The following is a 19,933-nucleotide window of genomic DNA, read 5'->3' as shown; positions in this document are numbered from 1 at the left end:
GACCCCCCTAGCTACGCCTTTGATTCTGTGGTTATTTATTCCATCCATCCCCATGTAAGGTGAATTCTCTTCCCATTTCCTCTGTTTGATGGACAACCCCTTGAATAGGTTCAGTGTCTTGCTTGTTCATGCGATGTTGACAGAGCAGTACAGTGTCTTATGGAGCAATGCTGTACTTTTTAGCCCGAGGGAAACCTCTCTTGTGACGAAAAGGAGGTGTGAAACAAATGTAACCTTTCTCATGAAAGAGGCTCTCTTGCATAGGAAATATGTTCTCTTTCCTAGAAGGGATGAAACAATCATGTTCATGTGAAATATGTGGTAGGACCTACATAATAAATTCCAAAAGGCAGATTTCCTGTCAAAATAGGTTCATACCTCCCCCATGTGGAAGCTCTTTCCCTCTAAAATGGCCCTTTCAAAGGAAAAGGGCTTCCCTTGGGTGGGAGTGTAACAAACTCCCCCTTAGCGGTTGTTGGAGACGTTGAAAATCTATGCTACCGGATGGCTCGGACCTTTGATAAGTAAACTTGGCACCTGCAGCTTGGTGCATTTTTTAAAACACATTATTTTTGTCTCACATTACAGTCATTTTTCAACAACAAAATCATGTCTTGTCATTTGAGATGTAATCATTACCCCCATAAGTCATTGGCATGTTATTGGACTTCATAAAGTTTGAAAGAGTTAACAAATGACGACTCATGCTTCAGGTATCTCACGGTAATCTCATCATGTCAACCGTTCAAATTTTGAAAGTGATATAAGTAAATAAGCAGCAAAATCCAAAAGAGTGTACCTTACCTAGGGATGTAAATGATAAGGGTCTGGGTTGGAAAATTATTTTTTTTTTGAAAGGATCTGGGTTGGGAATTCAACAGAACCGATTCAACTCAATTGGATTGGAATTAGTAAGGCTCATTCTGCATCTGATTAGACAAACGGCCAGACGTGGGAATGAATGTCAAGCATTGGAATCAGATAAAAATACTAGGAAGGAAAAAACACTTGTGGTTTCTGGGAAAATAGTGCTTAGCCCAATGGGCTGTAACATTTCCTGTTCCTTTTCCAATACATGGTCTCATGAGCAATTACTGCACCTTTCATCTTCAGGTGACTTCACCACTATTTTTTGGCCATCATCATCATTTGCAGTGTGACCATTGCAACTTCATCAGATGCATCCCAGGCGGCCACCACTAGGGACTTAAACGGTTTGGATTCGGATCGGATGCGGCCAAAACCATATTCGTTTAATCGAATGTTGGCTAAACGGATTCAAATTCGGGTTCAAATTCGTCCATATATTACTTTTGAAAATTTATGCAGCTTCTCATTGGAAATTAGTACTGTTTGACCTGTCAATATCAAATTTAAGGTGTAGTTTTTGTTTTCTTAAGGAGCAAATTTGTTATTTCATACTTGGGTTTGGATGAGATAGAGAGATAGTTATGTCTCATTATCATAACCGAGGGGTCTCAGGTTCGAATCCCATGTCGGGTTATCTCTCATCTTTGCTTATAGAAAAAGGTTATTTCATGATATGCGTTTTATGAATCTTGAATTCAGAAAAAGTGTATTTGTTTAAACTTGACTGTAACTTACAGTCCAAGCTCTTCCTTTTGTTCATGCAGTCATGGACAGTGTGACGGTCTTATAACTTTATTGCAAGTTCGCTGAGGGAGGATCAAGCGCAATCTGATTGCACACTTTTTGTGTGCTGCTGCTGCACCTGAACACTCACCATCTTTGGAATACATCCTGTCAGCTTTGGGGCCCAACAGCAGATGGTGGGTTATCAGGCACAGCAGCACACTTACAGTGCACAATCACATTACACCCAATCTCGGTTCGGGCTCGTGACGGCAGTATATACTCTGATTGAAAAATCAAAGCCACCAAAAGCTGCCATTGGATCAAATAGTGATTTGGGATTCTGTAATTTTTTTGGTGTTAATCATTTCCATGTTGTTGGGCCCTATTACCAGACTTTTATGTCTGTAGCTGTTTCACGCTTACTATCCACTTATGCATCTGAAATAGATGAAAATATGACAACGTTAATCTTGCTTGTTAGATTTGGATTAATTTGTTCTGCAAGTCATCTCAATCCTCTCATATTGTTGATTAGTCCCAGATTTGACTACTAATGTCGTATCTGATCTCCATAATTCATTTCATCACTGACTTAGGTGTGATTGATAATCAATAGTGCAATTAGATTTTCTCATTTAACAATGGTTTGGCTTTAGGAGTCTCATATAATCAAGTTTTGTCCTGCTTTAAGATACATTAATCCTTCTACAATTGTCTTTCATGGGGTTAAAGTTGGTCGACTAGAGTAGGAAGCTGCAAGCAATATGTCGAGAGTTCAAATCCTATTGCTTAAAACTTTGAAACAATGTATTTTTTTTAATGAGGCAGCTAGAGCTCAGCTCATTGAGCATGAAGTTTTTTTTTTTTTTGATAGCCCAGCTGGGTTAGGCAGACCTCTACCAGTTATACAACCATACCATTGGGATTTGAACTTGCAGCGTCCCAACACAAGGTGACGTGCACTCACTGCTCCTAATTCTATTAATTCCAACTTTGAAGTAACCTATAATTTTTTTGGTTTTTTTTTTTCAGTAAACAAGTCAATTCAGGCTCAGCTCACTCATTTAGCGCGGACTTGTCATGAGCTCGAGCCCTTCTCAACTTGGCACATTCACAACTTGAACACCTCAATCTCAGCTTCTTCTGCTTGTTCACCAACCCTTGACCAGAGCACATCCTGTTGTTTCCTATCATGCAAAACAGAGGACTATCTTCATGCAGATCACCTGCTGCATAGCCACTGAAAGCTCTTCAAACTAGAGCTAATTTAACCAAGTATTGCATGTATTGAAAAGCAACCACGTGCAGTATCCCAGTTTTCAACACCATTTCCATCGTTGCCTGATGATATTATTTGTAACAGCTATGGTTCGGACCTCGATCTCGTTAGGTGCGTTTGAATCGCCACCCGCGGGATGCACCGAGCACTGGTTCCACGTGCGTTCGCATACCCACACAAACGCAGGATGCATGAATGCAATATCAAAGCAGGTTATATGTTCCCCCCCCGAACAAGGCAGTTAGCTACATCTCATGCTCGGGGGTCCCAAAGAGCACCACATATGTAAGCATGTGTGTCTCGTATCCCCATGTTTGTCAGCATTAATTAGCATTGGAGTTTGATGCGATTGCAAAGACTTAAGTACCCTCTCCTCCATTGGTGCAAAAAAAAAATGACGATTCTTGAAAAGGAGTGGTTGTAAAGACTTAAGTGCTCCGAAGATGATTATTTAAGACCCAGTCTCTGCACTGCAGGATTATCTGAGAAAGAAATCTCCGCTGGAGGAGGGCATGAACATCAACCCTCTCACACTCTCTCTCCCTTCTATTTCTGCTTCTATGCACATCCAACAGAAGATCTTATATTGCTCCATCAAGCACCGGCTGACCTGCACATTGACTGTTGTCGAGCCTGATTCAGAGTTTTTACCCTTACAGGAGGAGGGTTTGGGGGTTCATCCCAGCGTGGGTAGCATCATTCAACTAAATGAGTTGTAGATTCTGATTCAGAGTTTTTACCCTTATAGGAGAGGGGTCTCGGGGCTCCTCCCAACGTGGGTAACATCATTCAACTTGAAGAGTTGTGGAGTCTGATTCAAAGTTTTTACCCTTACAGAAAAGGGGGGTCTGAGGGCTCCTCCTAGCGTGGGTAGCATCATTCAACTTGATGAGTTGCTTTCATCATGTTCAGTTGCTTTCTAGATTACACTTTGAATTCTGGTGCATTTTAGATCTATCGATTTGTATGTAACCAGAGCTCATTTTAATCTGAATTTTTTACTGCAACTTCATGCATATGTCTTCATGCTCTCCATAAAAATTCAGATCATTCTGAGTTTGTTTGACCCACTTTAAAAATCGAGATTCAAAACCTGTTATTTTGCACTGTCAGGATTTTAGCAGAATCAGGACCAACTTGCGAGAGTGATTTCTCCCTAACCAGAGATGATCTTTCCAATCCGTAAAAAAGGTTGTTTTTTAAATTGAATCTAGTTTGTTCATACCAAATTTCAGCGATTTCTATGGTGTTTTCATACCAGTTTTGGGTCAAAAACCATAACCCTGTCACCCTGTGTCATTTTAATGGCTCAGATTTTGATCTATTTTGTTTGAATTTTATTTCCCTAATGGAAGATCATTTTTCAATTCTGTAAAACGGGTTCTCTTCGTTTATTTGTCTAGTTCATCCCTATAAATTTTCAGAATTTTTCATGGTCAATTACTATTTTATTTTGATTAAATACCAGAACCTTGTATCCAAATTTTATAAATGTTCTGATTTTGGCCCCCATATCATGACTGTTGTAGCACTTTTTCAACAAACCGTTATTTGATTGACAATATTATTCAGCAAATTGTTGTTATGATTTTTTTGGGTCTCTAATGAGTCTCTACTATGATTTGTAGTATTTTTGGGTCTCCAACGAGCCTTACAATGATTTATAGTGTTGTTCGGTCTTTTAACTATGATTTATAGTGCTTTAGGGTCTCCAACGAGCCCCACAACGATTTGTAGTGTTTTTCAGCATTTTAACTATGATTTATAGTGTTTTTGGGTCTCTAACGAGACCCACAGTGATTTATAGTGTTGCTGGACCTTGCCATAGCGATTTGTAGTGTTTCTCGCTAAACACTACAGCGATTTCGAATCAGGACCAACGTGTCAGGGCCATATCTCCCTAACCAGAGATCGGATTTCAAATCCGTAAAAAGTGGTGTCTTTGTTATGAAGTCTAGTTTATTCCTGTTAATTTTCAGCAATTTTTATGGTCATTTAATGCCCCATTTGGATCTAAAACCAGACCCCTATCAGTCTGCCTTATTTGAGTGACATAGGTTTTTATTTTATTTTGTAAGAGTCATATCTCCCCAACGGAAGATCATTTTCCAAATCCGTAAAAAAGGTTTTCTTACTCTATGTGTCTAGTGTATATCTGGAAAGTTTTATAACTTTTTATGCTTATTTGATATTTCAAACCTGTTAAAAACTGAGACATGTTATTATTTCATTTTAAGTGAGTGGATGGAAGTTAATTATAACCCTTCTCGGTTTTTAACAGGTTTGAAATATCAAATGAGCATAAAAATTATAAAACTTTTTAGATATAAACTAGACACATAGAGTAAAAAAACGCTTTTTACGGATTTGGAAAATGATCTTCCGTTGGGGAGATATAACTCTTACAAAATGAAATAAAAACCTATGTCACTCAAATAAGGCAAACTGATAGGGGTTTGGTTTTAGATCCAAATGGGGTATCAAATGACCATAGAAATCACTGAAAATTTACAGGAATAAACTAGACTTCATAACGAAGACACCACTTTTTACGGATTTGAAATCTGATCTCTAGTTAGGGAGGTATGACCCTGACAAGTTGGTCCTGATTCGGATAGCGATTTGTATCACAAATCGCTGTAGTGTTTAGCGAGGAACACTACAAATCGCTATAGCGAGGTCAAGCAACACTATAAATCGCAGTGAGTCGCGTTAGAGACCCAAAAATACTATAAATCATAGTTAAAAGACCGAAAAATACTACAAATCGCTGTGGGGCTCGTTGGAGACCCAAAGCACTATAAATCATAGTTAAAAGACCGAACAACACTATAAATCATTGTAAGGCTCGTTGGAGACCCAAAAATACTACAAATCATAGTAGAGACTCATTAGAGACCCCAAAAAATCATAACAACAATTTGCTGAATAATATTGCCAATCAAATAACGATTTGTTGAAGAAGTGCTACAACAGTCATGATATGGGGGCCAAAATCAAAACATTTATAAAATCTGGATACAAGGTTATGGTATTTAATCAAAATAAAATAGTAATTGATCATGAAAAATTCTGAAAATTTACAGGGATAAACTAGACACATAAATGAAGAGAACCCGTTTTACAGAATTGAAAAATAATCTCCCATTAGGGAAAAAAAATTCAAACAAAATGAATCAAAATCTGAGCCATTAAAATGACACAGGGTGACAGGGTTATGGTTTTCGACCCAAAACTGGTATGAAAACACCATAGAAATCGCTGAAATTTGGTATGAACAAACTAGATTCAATTTAGAAAGCAACCTTTTTTACGGATCGAAAATATCATCTCTGGTTAGGGAGAAATCACTCCCGCAAGTTGGTCCTGATTCTGCTAAAATCCTGACGGTGCAAAATAACAGGTTTTGAATCTCGATTTTTAAAGTGGGTCAAAAAACTCAGAATGATTTGATTTTTGATGGAGAGCATGAAGACATATGCATGAAGTTGCAGTAAAAAATTTAGATTAAAATGAGCTCTGGTTACATACAAATCGATAGATCTAAAATGCACGAGAATTCAAAGTATAATCTAGAAAGAAACTGAACATGATGAAAGCAAACTGCACATGCGTGAATGTTCAAACATGAGATCTAATGCCTTAAAATATGAATGGGTAAAAAATTTAAATCGGACTCCACAACTCTTTAAGTTGAATGATGCTACCCACGCTGGGAGGAGCCCCCAAACCCCCCTCCTGTAAGGGCAAAAACTCTAAATCAGGCTCCACAACTCATCAAGTTGAACGATGCTACAGTTAGTGTGCAGGTCAGTCAGTGTTTGATGGAGAAATGTTGGATCGTTTGTTGGATGTGCACAGAAGTAGAGAGAGAAGGGAGAGAGAGTGAGATGAGGTTTTACCCCTCTCTTGTAAGGGTAAAAACTCTGAATTAGGATCTACAACTCATTTAGTTGAATGATGATACCCACGCTGGGAGGAGCCCCCAAACCCTCCTCCTGTAAGGGTAAAAACTTTGAATCAGGCTCCACAAGAGTCAATGTGCAGGTCAGTCGGTGCTTGATGGAGCAATGTAGGATCTTCTGCTGGATGTGCACAGAAGCAGAAAGAGAAGGGAGTTAGAGGGTTGATGTTCATGGCCTCCTCCAGGGGAGATTTCTTTCTCGGATAATCCTGTAGTGCAAAGACTGTGTCTTAAATAATCATCTTTGGGGCACTTAAGTCTTTTCAAGAATCCTCCATTGATTTCTTCTCTAGAGAGAGAGAGAGAGAGAGAGTTTTACAGTGTTTTACAAAGAAAGAAGAAGAAGTCTTTGAAGAGTCAACATCATCTTCGACTTTATGGATGGAGGACATGTTTGTCCTTTTTTTGAACTGTTTGTTTTTTCTTTTTTGAATGAAAGACATTTTTGTCATTTTCTCAAACCATCACTTTATGAGAAGAATAGCAAGAAAGGGTACTTAAGTCTTTGCAACAACACCAGAGTCCGATGCAAAGTTATGTCAACATACACGGAAATACGAGCCCCATGCGCTTGTATACGTGGTGCTCATTCAAAGCCCCGAACACAGACGTGGGATTCAGTGAATCATCGGGGGGGGGGGGGAACATACACCACCCTCTCATGCAATATTGGTGCCTTCTGCATATGCTTATTTTGGCGTCTGCCACTGTTCCGTGCCCACCCGCGGAACAGTGGCAGACAGACACTCTTGGACAAAAAAACATGTTTTTTTGGCATGTGGACAGTGCAGGATAGTGCGTCCTGTCCTGTTCGCAAACGTGCATGGATGTCCTGACTCATCCTGTTTAGGTGTGTCCACGATTCAAACACACTCTTAAGGGCGAAGAGGTAACATGTTGACCATCACCCAGCTTCAGTGTTCACAATGTAAAATGCTGTGTCTTTTCGTTGCATTCACAACCAACAACCAACAAGAAACAACTGAACCCGCATTTGGGTGCATAATTCTTCTTCCTTTCCTTTGTCCATTAAAATCAAAGCTTGAGTTATAGACAGGACTGACAGGAAAGGAAAAAAGATCACTACCCGACTGGCTCCATAAGGGTGGCAAGAGCAAGTGCCAGGCTAGCCAATGAACACACAAGAATAAACACAAATTTACCTACGTCCACGGAGAAGCTCTCAATTCATCATTCATCATGAGAGCATAATGCTACTTATTAATAAGCTTGAATACAAGGTCTCATATGGCTAGACGTTTTCTTAGGAATCAAGAAATTACACTTGAAACCAACTCTTCCTCCTGCTAGTGAGAGTCCCTTCTATTTTAATTTTCTATGATAGATGGCGAGGACCTCTCATTGAATCCTTTTTTTGCGAAATCCCCTATGTCATCCCTATCTTCATACCCCACCTTGGGATTTTCTTGATGCAAATTGTTTTGATCAAATCAGACTCCACAAATATGATCTGTATCATTCATTTAGTGAATATCAATATTTAAATAGCCGAAATCTCACTTGTGAGTAGGTTTTTTTGGCAAATAAAAAACCAACGGTTGACAAAGCACAAGATTTTGTGATTTAAAAAACCATATTTTTTTTGCCGGTACCTATTAACTCAATCATGTTAAATCCATCTATAGGGTCAGATTTGATCAAAACAATTTGCATCCTCAGATCTAAATCTAAGAGGGGTATGAAGATGGGGAATGCATGACACAAGGGATGAATAGAACTGAACTTTTCTTTGGCAGCACTTTCTACTTCAGAAATCTTGGAGATCTCAGCTTGAGTTACCTTATCCACGTTAGGAAGCTTCTGGATCTCATCCTGCTCAGCTGAGCCACTCTTTGTGTATTCAGATCCAGTAGATTGGATCCGGTTAACACCTTGGTCTCTAACATACTCCCCCCACCTAGTGGAGATAGTTTTTAGTTGGCTTTGATTTTGTGGAAAGGGACACCTGCCGCGGTATCGAACTTGCATCGTCCTTCAACTTGAACACCTTAAGTCAACCCACCTAGCCAGGTGTGTGGAGCAATTGTGGGAAAATTGACTACAGGTTTGGTTTCTTTTATGCAACAATGAAGTGTTTTGACGAACTTGTTGCCATTAATCTAGGTTACTTAACCAACTGGGGCTCCGCTTGTTTGGCAGGAGATGTTAGTGCACGTCACCATATGTTGGGATGTTGCAAGTTCAAAACCCAATGGCATGTTGTGTAACTGGCGGGGGATTGCCTAACCCCAGCTAATTACCTATAAAAAGAAAAATAGGTTACTTAACTTTCTGAAAATTTGCCCTATTCATGGGCAATTGCCACTGTCTTGTTCTAGATGGACCAAACTATCTGAAAGGCAGATCCAACTAGCATAAAATCCTGCAACTAATTCATCGGTTGAGATTTTAGCCAAGCAAAAATAATTAACAAGCAGTTTTATATTTGCCGTAGATGTTGCCATTAGTCCTCTGCACATGGCCAACCTGTTGCTTTTTATGCTTTAGCATCTAAACCCAAGTTCAATCAATGACTGCTTATTTGAGAATCGGCTACCACTTGTAACTTCAACCTGGCAAAGATATTCTGTCAATTAATTAATGGCAATTTAACATGCCTATTTCTGCCTAAAGGCTAAACGTTTGGTGACAAGTTGGGGAAAAGTTCTTGGGATATTTGCTGCATTAATGGTAGCAAAATCCATCCCACCAACCTTGTGAGGAATTGAGGCCCTTGTTGCTGCAAACAAAGCCTACTCCATCATCTAGGACAAGCAACTTTAATGGTATCCTGACGCTGGTCCCCATCTGGTTGTACCAGTGGTTATTGAATTTACTTTAATAGAAGGAGATGTACTTCTCCCTAATCATTGCTCTGTCAATTGCGTTTAGTGTAATCCATCAGTGTCAAACTTAGCAGAATGATTTGTTGGTACTGACAGTAGAAATCAATGAAGTTCTTCTAGCTACATTGCAACATATCGATTTTTTTCTTCATTGGATGCACAAACTGTAATATATATATATATGTTCACACATGGTTGATTGTAATTGTATTATTGTTGCATGAGGTGGAACATCTATTCCTTTAGCTTTAACTAGCGTTTGGATGTTTATAATTCCTCCCCTGCTGCTCTTTCTCCCCCTCAAGATTTTTTTTAAAGGCTGCAGAACTATTAGACTGTGGTTGCATAAGTTTATAGAACTGCACGCCTTAAAGGTGTCTATTTCCGATTGAAAAACCAAAGCCACCAAAAGATGCCATTTGACCAATAGTGATTTGGGGATCTGGGATTTTTTGGGGACAAGGCAGTTAACCATTTCCCTGTTGTTGGCCTCCATTCCCAGACTTTTTGTCTGTAGATATTGGTCATATTTGAGACTTGTCATCAGATTATGAATTTTATTTTATTTTACTTTTTATGACGAAGTAACCCTCATCAAGAACTGGGTCACTTAATGGGCCCGCCCCCCTGCGAGGTAAAACTCTGGGTTGAGGACATGACCACCCAGCCTTACGTGCCCCAACCGTGTTAAAGCAACAGCAGCCACCATGTGCCAGTGGGATTCGATCCTGTGTCTTCAGCTTGACACAGGACCCACTGACTACATGGGTAACCACCGTAGTGGTAGATTATGAATTTGAACTAGGTGAAAATATAGCAATGCTAATCTTTCTTGTTAGATTTGGATTAATGTATTCTACACATCTGCTACATTGACACGGAACAGGATGCCCTCCACCTTACTGCTATTACGTTCTGTCATGAATACTACCTGCTGTATAGTAGTGAAAACTCTTCAAATTCAACCTTCCACAAAGGGCTCCACCTTACTGGCTAGAGACAACTATTGCTTGTCACCTGACATGGAACAGTCATGGTCTGAGACCCACGAGAAGCATCTCTTCTAGCAAGATCGATCGATGCTAGGTGTTCTCTGCAGTAGGCAGGGGGGACCTCAAAGGTTTTTACCAATCAAAGGCCTGCCAATGCGCAGTGGGTGATGGGAAGGCTTTAAGAAAAGTTATTACACCAGGCCATTTTCAGCACCATTTCCATTGTTTGCATGCTGAAATTATCTATAACTTGGTTTCTTTCTTGTATGCAAAAATCAAAGCCATTTTTGCTTTGTTACTATTAACCTATGTTCCTTAAACTTCAACCTTTGGAAAATTTATCATCCTCATATTTATAGGCAATAACCACTGTCTTGCTCCAGATGACCAAACTACCTGAAAGACACATTCAACTAGCATCAAGTCTTGCAACTAATTCAATGGTTGAGGTTTTAGCCCAAGAAAATGTAATTAACAAGCTGTCTTAATTTGCCACAGATGTTGCCATTTAGTCCTCTACACATGGCCAACCTTTTGCTTTTCATGCTTCTGTTACTGTCATGTAAGCTCGGGCATCTAAACTCAAGTTCAATCAATGATTTCTTACTTGAGAGTTTACTACCACTCATAACTTGCACCCTGACAAAGATATTGTCATTTAATGGCAATTTAACATGCCTATTTCTACATCAAGGCAAAACCTCTGGTGACAAGTTGGAGAGAAGTTCTTGGGGTATTTTGCTGAATTAATGGCGGCAAAATCCATCCTACCAACCTTGGGAGGAATTGAGGCCCTTGTTGCTGCAAAGATAGAATGCTCCATCATCTAGGACAAGCGACTTTATGGTATCCTGAGGCTGGTCCCCTTCTGGTTGTACCAGTGGCTATTGATTTTTAACTTCTTCAAGTGATGAACATGTACTTCTCCCTGATCCTCACTCTATGAATTGCATTTAGTGTAACCCATCATTGCTAACCTTGGCAGAATGTTGCATTGGTACTAACAGGAGAAAATCAATGAAGTTCTTCCTTCTACCACGCCGATTTCTGTGTGATTTGATACATCAAGTTGTTAAAGAAATTTATTCTCAAACATGGCTGCTGTGTTACTACTATAGCTTTAAGTAGAGTTGGGGAGGCAAATAATTCCTCCCCTGTTTCTCTTTCTCATCCTCTCAAGTCTTCTTTTAAAGATTTCTCTCTCTCAAAAAAAAAGGAACCTGGACTGAGACCGTAAGTACAACAGGCAGAGCCAGCGCGGCTAGGTCTCTGATCGCAGGGGGTGGTTTCTCGGTGTAAATGTAAAAGAAAGACTGCTTGAACTATTCAGTGTACTTGCATGCAGTTTATACAACTTCATGCATTAAAGGTGCCGATTGAGAAAGAAATGCTTTTACCAAACAGATTGGAACTTTCAATGCATAGCTCAGGGTGCAATATGAAGGTTGTCATTTAATCTTGGTTCATGGTACTCTTCCTATATTCAGATAAAAATCAATCCCCTGTTAATCAATCACCTAAACCACGTTCACTCTGATGTCCAGAAAAAATTCATAATCACTTTTCATCTATCTTTAGCAGATTCAATGGTCATAGGTAATCATGAAAATTTAAACATATAATGATCTAATTAATCTATCGGCTATTAAGTTATATTAAACAATTGATACAAGCTGATAACACAAGTACGATCAATTCGTAGAGCACCCTTTGAGTCCAGTTCTTGCTCCCTTTGCGAGTGGGTCATGCTGATTTTGGCCCCCACTTTCCTTGAGAAAAATAGGGCTTATGTTTGCATGTGCCAGTGGGCCTATGGAAAATGCATGGGTTTTCGCTCTATTCCACGGAAATCAGTTCCACTCAACCCCTATATCAATCCTATCTTAGGAAACTCACTAATGCTTACATAAATCAAATCAGACGTGGTAAATGTGATCTATGTCGTCCATTTAGTGAAGATCAGCATTTGAATCGTGATAATCGGACTTGTGTGTAGGATTTTTGTGTTATTAAAAATCAATGGTCGAAAAAACACGAAATTTTTATGAATTAAAAAAATCATATTTTTTTGCCAAAAAAAACACAACCCAAGTGTTGATTCTTATTAAATCGACCATGCTGAATCAGTCTATATATATAGGATCAAGTTGTTTAATAGGAAGGGTTACGTAGTGCCAAACCTCTTAGGATTCCTAAATCCAGTTTAATTTCCACATCGAAGTGTCCCTTAATAATCACTCGGATGTCCCCAAATACTTCAGTTCTGTCTCACCATACATTTCTTCTCTATGGCAATATATATCTCAACTACCCACAGACAAATTTTCTTGTGTTTGATACAGTCTTGTCCAGGTAAGCGCAAGGCAACACTGGAGGCTGAATCATTTCTACATGATGTACTGTTTTGATTACTTATCATTAAAACAATACAACCGTATCTAATGATATTAATCTTGCAAATTGGCTGTCGTTTTTCTTTGTACAGGAAAAGAAAATCTTGCAACATCGAATTCAATTGGATTTGCTTTTTTTTTTTTTGAATCAATTCAGTTGGATTTGTTGATAGCGATTTCAAAGCAGGTTTGTCTCGGTTAACCAATTTTACTGAGAGAGAGAGAGAGAGAGAGAGAGAGAGAGAGAGAGAGAGAGAGAGAGAGAGAGAGAGTTTGGTATTTCTCCCCCAAGCAGTTCGCCAAGAAATCTAGAACTAGGAATTTTGTGGATAATTAATTTCTTTTATTCATGATCACTCGAATAAACAAATTGGTCCTCCCCAATTATTACACACACACATATATGAGAGACCATAACAGTGGATGGTCTTAACGAGCGCGTCCAGCATTGGATTGAGATCATTAGCAACATTCATGAACACCACGAATGTGCTTGGCAAAAAAAATGGGATTTGGAGATGGTAGTGACCGCCGCTAAATCTCATTTTAACTTTGAAAAAAATTACTGCTGCTGATCTGCACGCGATCAACGACAGAAAAGCTTTTGATAACAGTGGATGATTTGCTCGTCCATTGTTACGTGCTTCTCTCTCTATATGGTTAATCTAACATCAAACTAGTTGTATTTAACATTAGATGAATTCAATATTATTAAAGTGACTTAAATATTTTTGAAAAAATGATATTTTTTAAAATGCATAATTATTATTTTTAGCATTATTGATCTTTTGAATTTTGAAAAAATTGAAAAGTCAAACACCTTTTTCAAAAAAGTAACTTTACTAAGATATCAAGGTTACTTTTTAACGTAAAAAACTAACTTTGTATTTTTTAAAAAATGTCATTATTTTTAGAGATTTTTAAGCTATTTTGATAAGGTTACATTTAGTTTAATGTTAGATTAACATATATATATATATATATATATATATATATATATATATATATATATATATATATATATATATAATGTGTGTGTTCAACCACATCCGGTTCCGAGGGATCGTTCTGTCTCTTTAACCACCACTTTCATAAAATATTCCAAAATACGTTTTGATATTAGTTCCTTTGCTAATATAAGAACATACGGTAGGCAGATTGTCATTTTCAAGTCACATTTGTTAAGGGTGATTTTAGTGCAATGACGAAATCCCAGATACTGGAAAATGTGGGGCATTACTTTGTTTATTAGTTGCAACATGCAAATATTTTAAACCATCCAGCTGTTTAGGATTATAGTGAGTTAACATGCAGCATCCAACGGGCTTGGCTTACCTGGACCCGACCCGAACCAAACCAATCCCTATAAGACCAGGGTATGGTGATAAATAAGAAGACCCGATTAAGACTCCGGTCCGGACCTGAAGGTCCGATTAATACATAGACCCGGGCATAGTTTGTGAAATTTTATACCAGACTTGAATCCGACCCTAGTTCTGATTAAGATCACCACACATTTTCAAATGTAAAAATGATAAAAAATATGGTTTTACCGGGTTTGTTTCATGCAGTTCTTATCAGGACCAGGTTAGTTTTTCTTATAATAGACCTGGTTAGACTGGATCTGGACCCGATATTATACCTTAAAATCTGATCCAAGTCTAGCTCCATCTGGGTCCGAACCAAACCCGACCCGTTGACACCCCTAATCCAAACCACTGTTTTGAAGTTCTTTTGGCATCACATGACGCAGTCATGGGGGCGTAACAGCCCTGATCTTACCCGTGGCCATGCAGTGATGCAAACGGTTAGGATCCGGAACAGTTAAAATACATGGGGATTAGGAACATAATCTGATTCAGAACAACCAAAAATTGCAAAACCTCTATCCTGGATGGGCCTTATCACGCCCAAAATTTCACTTTTGGATGCCTAACAGCATAGTGCCCATTTAATTGCCTCAGATCCAAGATCATCAATCTAAGATCCTAGGGTCTCAGATATCTTTGCAGATCCAATGATCTAAGATCCCTCTTTTGCCAGACCGGAAAATCTGGTGGGGTTTTCATTCCGGATCCTACCTAGAATACCGAGATCTAAGGCATTCAAATGCGGCCATAGTGTGGGACCTGAAATGCAAGTAGGTATGAGTACACACATAGCACGGAGGTGGCATCCCATGTGGTAAGTGGGGTCCTGTGCCAAGCTGAAGGCCCATGTTCGAATCCCTCTGACACTTGGGACTTAACAGATATCTAATAAGGGTCTGCCTAACCCCAACCCCAGCTTGCCTATAAAAAAAAAAAGTATGTACACACAGCTGAGTTTATCTTTTTGAGTGCCTGCTTACTTAGGCCACTGTCCTGGCAACGTAGGCTTACTCCTTGCCCAATATATATATATATATATATATATATATATATATATATATATATATATATAGAGAGAGAGAGAGAGAGAGAGAGAGAGAGAGAGAGAGAGATGCATTGAAGGGGCATGGGCAATGTACATGAAATGAAAATACTGTGTGACATATGGTGTAGATATAGGAATGATTTCTAAATGCTCTAGAGTAATCAAAATCTAGGTGTAGCATTTGGCCTCTCATACTTGGGTATGGTAATCTCACAAGCATCTAAATAAACCATCTAAATAAACGCAGAGGTTTCTGTCAATAGAACAAATCCTGAGGAATTTTACTTCCAGTAGTCATTAAAAAGTTCAATGAGGCATATATTGCAGGGGACTAATTGCCTAGGAGAGGATACTAACCCCAGACTATACAGAAAACATGGACCCCAGACATCAGTACCGACTAATCTAATCTATTATTGCCTGGTATACACCTTGATAGCAAGGGAACATAGAGCGGCGGGAGGAATGACTTATAGACAGTCTGAATGGCCCTGCCATGCAGCATTTTGCAAGCGTACTCTACCATCTAATGAATTGAACTTCAGGATCAGATCGATTCCCCAAGATTTAACAGATTATCTGTCAACAAACAATTCAAAACACAGTGCTAAACCGAAAATGCTAATGAATTAAATCAAGTGATGGGTCGAGAGCTGGAAAGATTCTCAACGTCATGCGCTGAAACCATCGATACAATGAAATGGGGAAACAATGCTTCAACTGATATTCTGTATCAGGGTTTAGATATGATCACATCCCTTCAAAACTGACATTCACATTGATACTGCCATTTACCAATATTAGTATGATCTCGCAGACTCAAGAAGGAGGAAGTGATGAATTGGTTCATGTGAATGACATTAAAACTAAATATAGATAGCAAAACAAATAAAATCAATGTTGAACAGAGAAGGAATGGCACTACTAGACATTGAAAAGACAATATAGTGTAGTGAACACTTATTTGACATTGATATTGCAATAGATTTTACTGTGAACCCGGATCGATTCAGTGGAATCGATGCAAAGCCACTGTAACATAAAACCATAATAAGGAGCATGAACAGAAATCAGATTGAAATTCAGAGGAACTATCAAAGACTATTGAATCTGAATAGCATAAACTGATGAATAAATTGTAAAAACTATAGAAATCCAAAATAAGCTATGAAGATGGCGAGAGAGTGTCGGAATGTGAGCATTCCAGTAATGTTACACAGGTGTGGATCGATGTTGCAATGAGCGACTCAATACCATGAGGGTGCTTTCGCAAGCGAGGACAAGAAAATCTTAAACCCTATAGATGTACTTAACACTGTTTATTTGATGAGAAACATGTTTTGGATCATGTTTTTTGAACATCAAAATAGTTTTTTTTAAGTCATGGATTTTGGTATATTGCGAATATTTGTTTTTTGAAGATCATAAAAAACTACATGTATGCCATAATCATATGATTCAAAACTTGTTTTTCACTAAATAATGATTATAGATCATATCGATAGGCTCTGATCAATGAAAAAATACTCAAATTTTAAAAATTTGAAGCTTTTATTAGGTGGGAGTAGGTACTTTGGGAACACCATATATATAATGAGTGATGTATAACTGTGCAATCCATAAGAGCAGCTACAAGTAGAACTTTGCTGATCAGGTGTGTGATTTTTTCCTGCAAAAAATGTTGAAACAACATCAAAATCATGCAATTAGTGGCGGTTCCGACCGTTGCTAAAAACACAACTTTTTAATGCCCATGCATCCCAGAGGTGTTAGCCACAGTTTCAACCGCCGCTAAAGCTCAAAACAGTGCAAAATGATCTTTTTAAGCATTTTTTGTGCTGTTTTCATGTGCTGGCCATCCATCATCACCCGCGATGATGGACGACCAGCATTGTTCCATTATAGATGTGCACGTGAGAGTTATATATATATAAAGAGAGAGAGAGAGAGAGAGAGAGAGAGAGCAATTTTCTTTCAGAGAAAACTCTCTAGAGATCATGGTTGGCAATGCTGAGGAAGTTTTTTCAAGCTTAAGTAAATCTTATTCACTTTGTCATCCTTTTTTTGTTTTTTCATCTTGCCTGTCTTTTAAAAAGATGTTTTTACTTCTTTTTTTTTTTCTCTAAAAAAAAAAGAAAGAAAGACGAATAGTTTGTACTTTGTACTAAAGCATCCTTCAAGAGTTCAACAAACGCATGGAGCCAAAGCGATAAATTTTGGTTCCCAAAAAAGAAAAAAAAAAAGAAAAGAAAAAGAAAAGAAAACTGTTGGAAGCAAAAGTCACCAAGTGAACTTTATCAATATCCACTGGAAGATATTCTGTTGTGTTCTTTGTACCAAACTGCAGGACAACCAATTCATTGATGATGACTCGTCCCATCTACAGAGTGTTCACGTGTAACTGATGAGTGGTTCAGATCGTACCGAATAACCAATCTCATACTTCAGCTTGACCGACTAATTCTATAAGCTTTCACTGCTTTTCTATCTCCACCAATTCTTTGATAAAATGTGGACCGTCGATTCCCTGAAAGCAACGGTCCCAAAGATAAACTTGATCTAAAAACTCCCATTCGGTCCCAATCAAAAAATAAAACTCCCGTCAAAACTCTTCTTTCTTCATGTGCGGACGTCACCGTTCCACGTGTCCATCCAAGAACGCGTCGTTGACGCCACGTCAGACGCCGTGAAGTGTCGGCAAAACAACGTACGCTTATGGAATGGCGTGTGGGTCCCACAGTTTCATATTGAATGATTACGATGATGATGAGTTTGATTGAGTCTCCTTATGAAATCGTGCGGGCCCCACCTTACACGGTGTCTGCCCCGCTGTCTAACCATGGTTAAGCCTGTTACAGCTGGACGTGATGGCCAGCCCTGACTCCCTGCTTCCCGTACGAAGCGAGGACTCAAAAAAATCGGCAATTAATTCGCGGGGATCCGAATCTAATTAATAAAATGGATCGCTGCTCTCGCTATGCGGGCTACGGGAGCAGAACCTCACGTGAATCACGGGTCGCGGGTACGCTTCGTTCCAACGCCCAACTAGCCGCACTGAAAGGGTCTGGCTCTACTCTGACCAGTTTCGATCTCGGATTCGGGCCATGTGACTTCATATTCAATTCTGAATCCGTACCCTTAACATGGCAAACGAATCGTGTCATGATCTGGGATTGGGTTTGGAAACACTGAATTGAGATGGGGATCAGGTCAGGCAGTGTAGATGCCGTCCATCTCAGGATGAACAACATCCAAAGCATCATTTGTACATGTACTGTTGTCAATGGGTCCTATTTTTATTGGGTACTTGACCCAACCCGAATCTGAGTTCTCGAGTATGGGTATGGAAAGTGTGACCCAAATCCGACTTGACCAGTGCATTATATATATATAATGTGTGTGTGCACAAAAGAAGTACAAACACACGATGCAATGAAAAAAAAAATGAAAGCAATCAAGTACATAATACATTGAATTTATGTGGTTTGACAAAATTGCTTAGGGCTGCATGAAAAGTATGAGATAAATCTTTATTGAGACGGGTAAATACACAATGTTATAGGGTTCTCAAGAACAAATACATTAATATACAATTAATGCGAATTACCTTGACTCGATGAGTCAAAACCGAAATCTACACTAGCTTTTTTCTTCTTTCTTGTTACAATATGAATAAGTTGCCTTTTACTCTTGTGAACAAGAACCCTCAAAGACCTCTCTTAAAAAATCACACCTTGAAACTACTCTTTATGCATCTTATATAGATTTCTAATACTTAATTTCAAAAACAAAAAAAGAGCAATACATTGAGGTTTCCTTGGTAACACAAGAGAATGACTCTGTCCTATGTCTCATGTTGCAAGACAGCCACATCATCCCAACAATCTCTATTTTGGGTTTGGCTTGCCATCACTCATGTCAAATTTTTTTTTTACCTTCAATGTCTCTTATTCTTAGGGCTCATGCTTCTAAGATGAAATATTAACCAAGTAACATAATATGTAAGCAACTGAGTCAACATATCAACTCATTATCCTTTGTGTGAACCTTCACCAAGTCCAACTCTCCATCTTCTATCATATTTTGAATCTTATGATATCACATATCAATATGCTTTGACTTGGGACGACTTACCATATTCTCTGTAAAGTGAATCACACTCTAACTGTCACAATACAATTACATATTCCTTTGCTCAATGCCAAATTCATTAATCAGACCCTTACACCATATGCCTTATTTTTGCTATTTTTGAAGCTACCACGTATTCGGCCTCGATCGTGGATATGACAATTGCCGATTGAAGCATAAACTTCCAACTCATTGACTCATCTACTAGAGTAAATATATAACCATCAATGGATCTTCTCTTATTTAGGTCCCTTCAGCATCAATATAACTCATAACATCACATGAAGACTTAGCTTGCTTAAACATGATACCAATAT

The sequence above is a fragment of the Nuphar pumila genome, chromosome 11, assembly GCF_984573655.1.
Source record: "Nuphar pumila chromosome 11, dmNupPumi1.hap1.1, whole genome shotgun sequence".
NCBI classification, from domain to species: Eukaryota; Viridiplantae; Streptophyta; class Magnoliopsida; order Nymphaeales; family Nymphaeaceae; genus Nuphar; species Nuphar pumila.
This window is presented reverse-complemented; position numbering follows the sequence as displayed.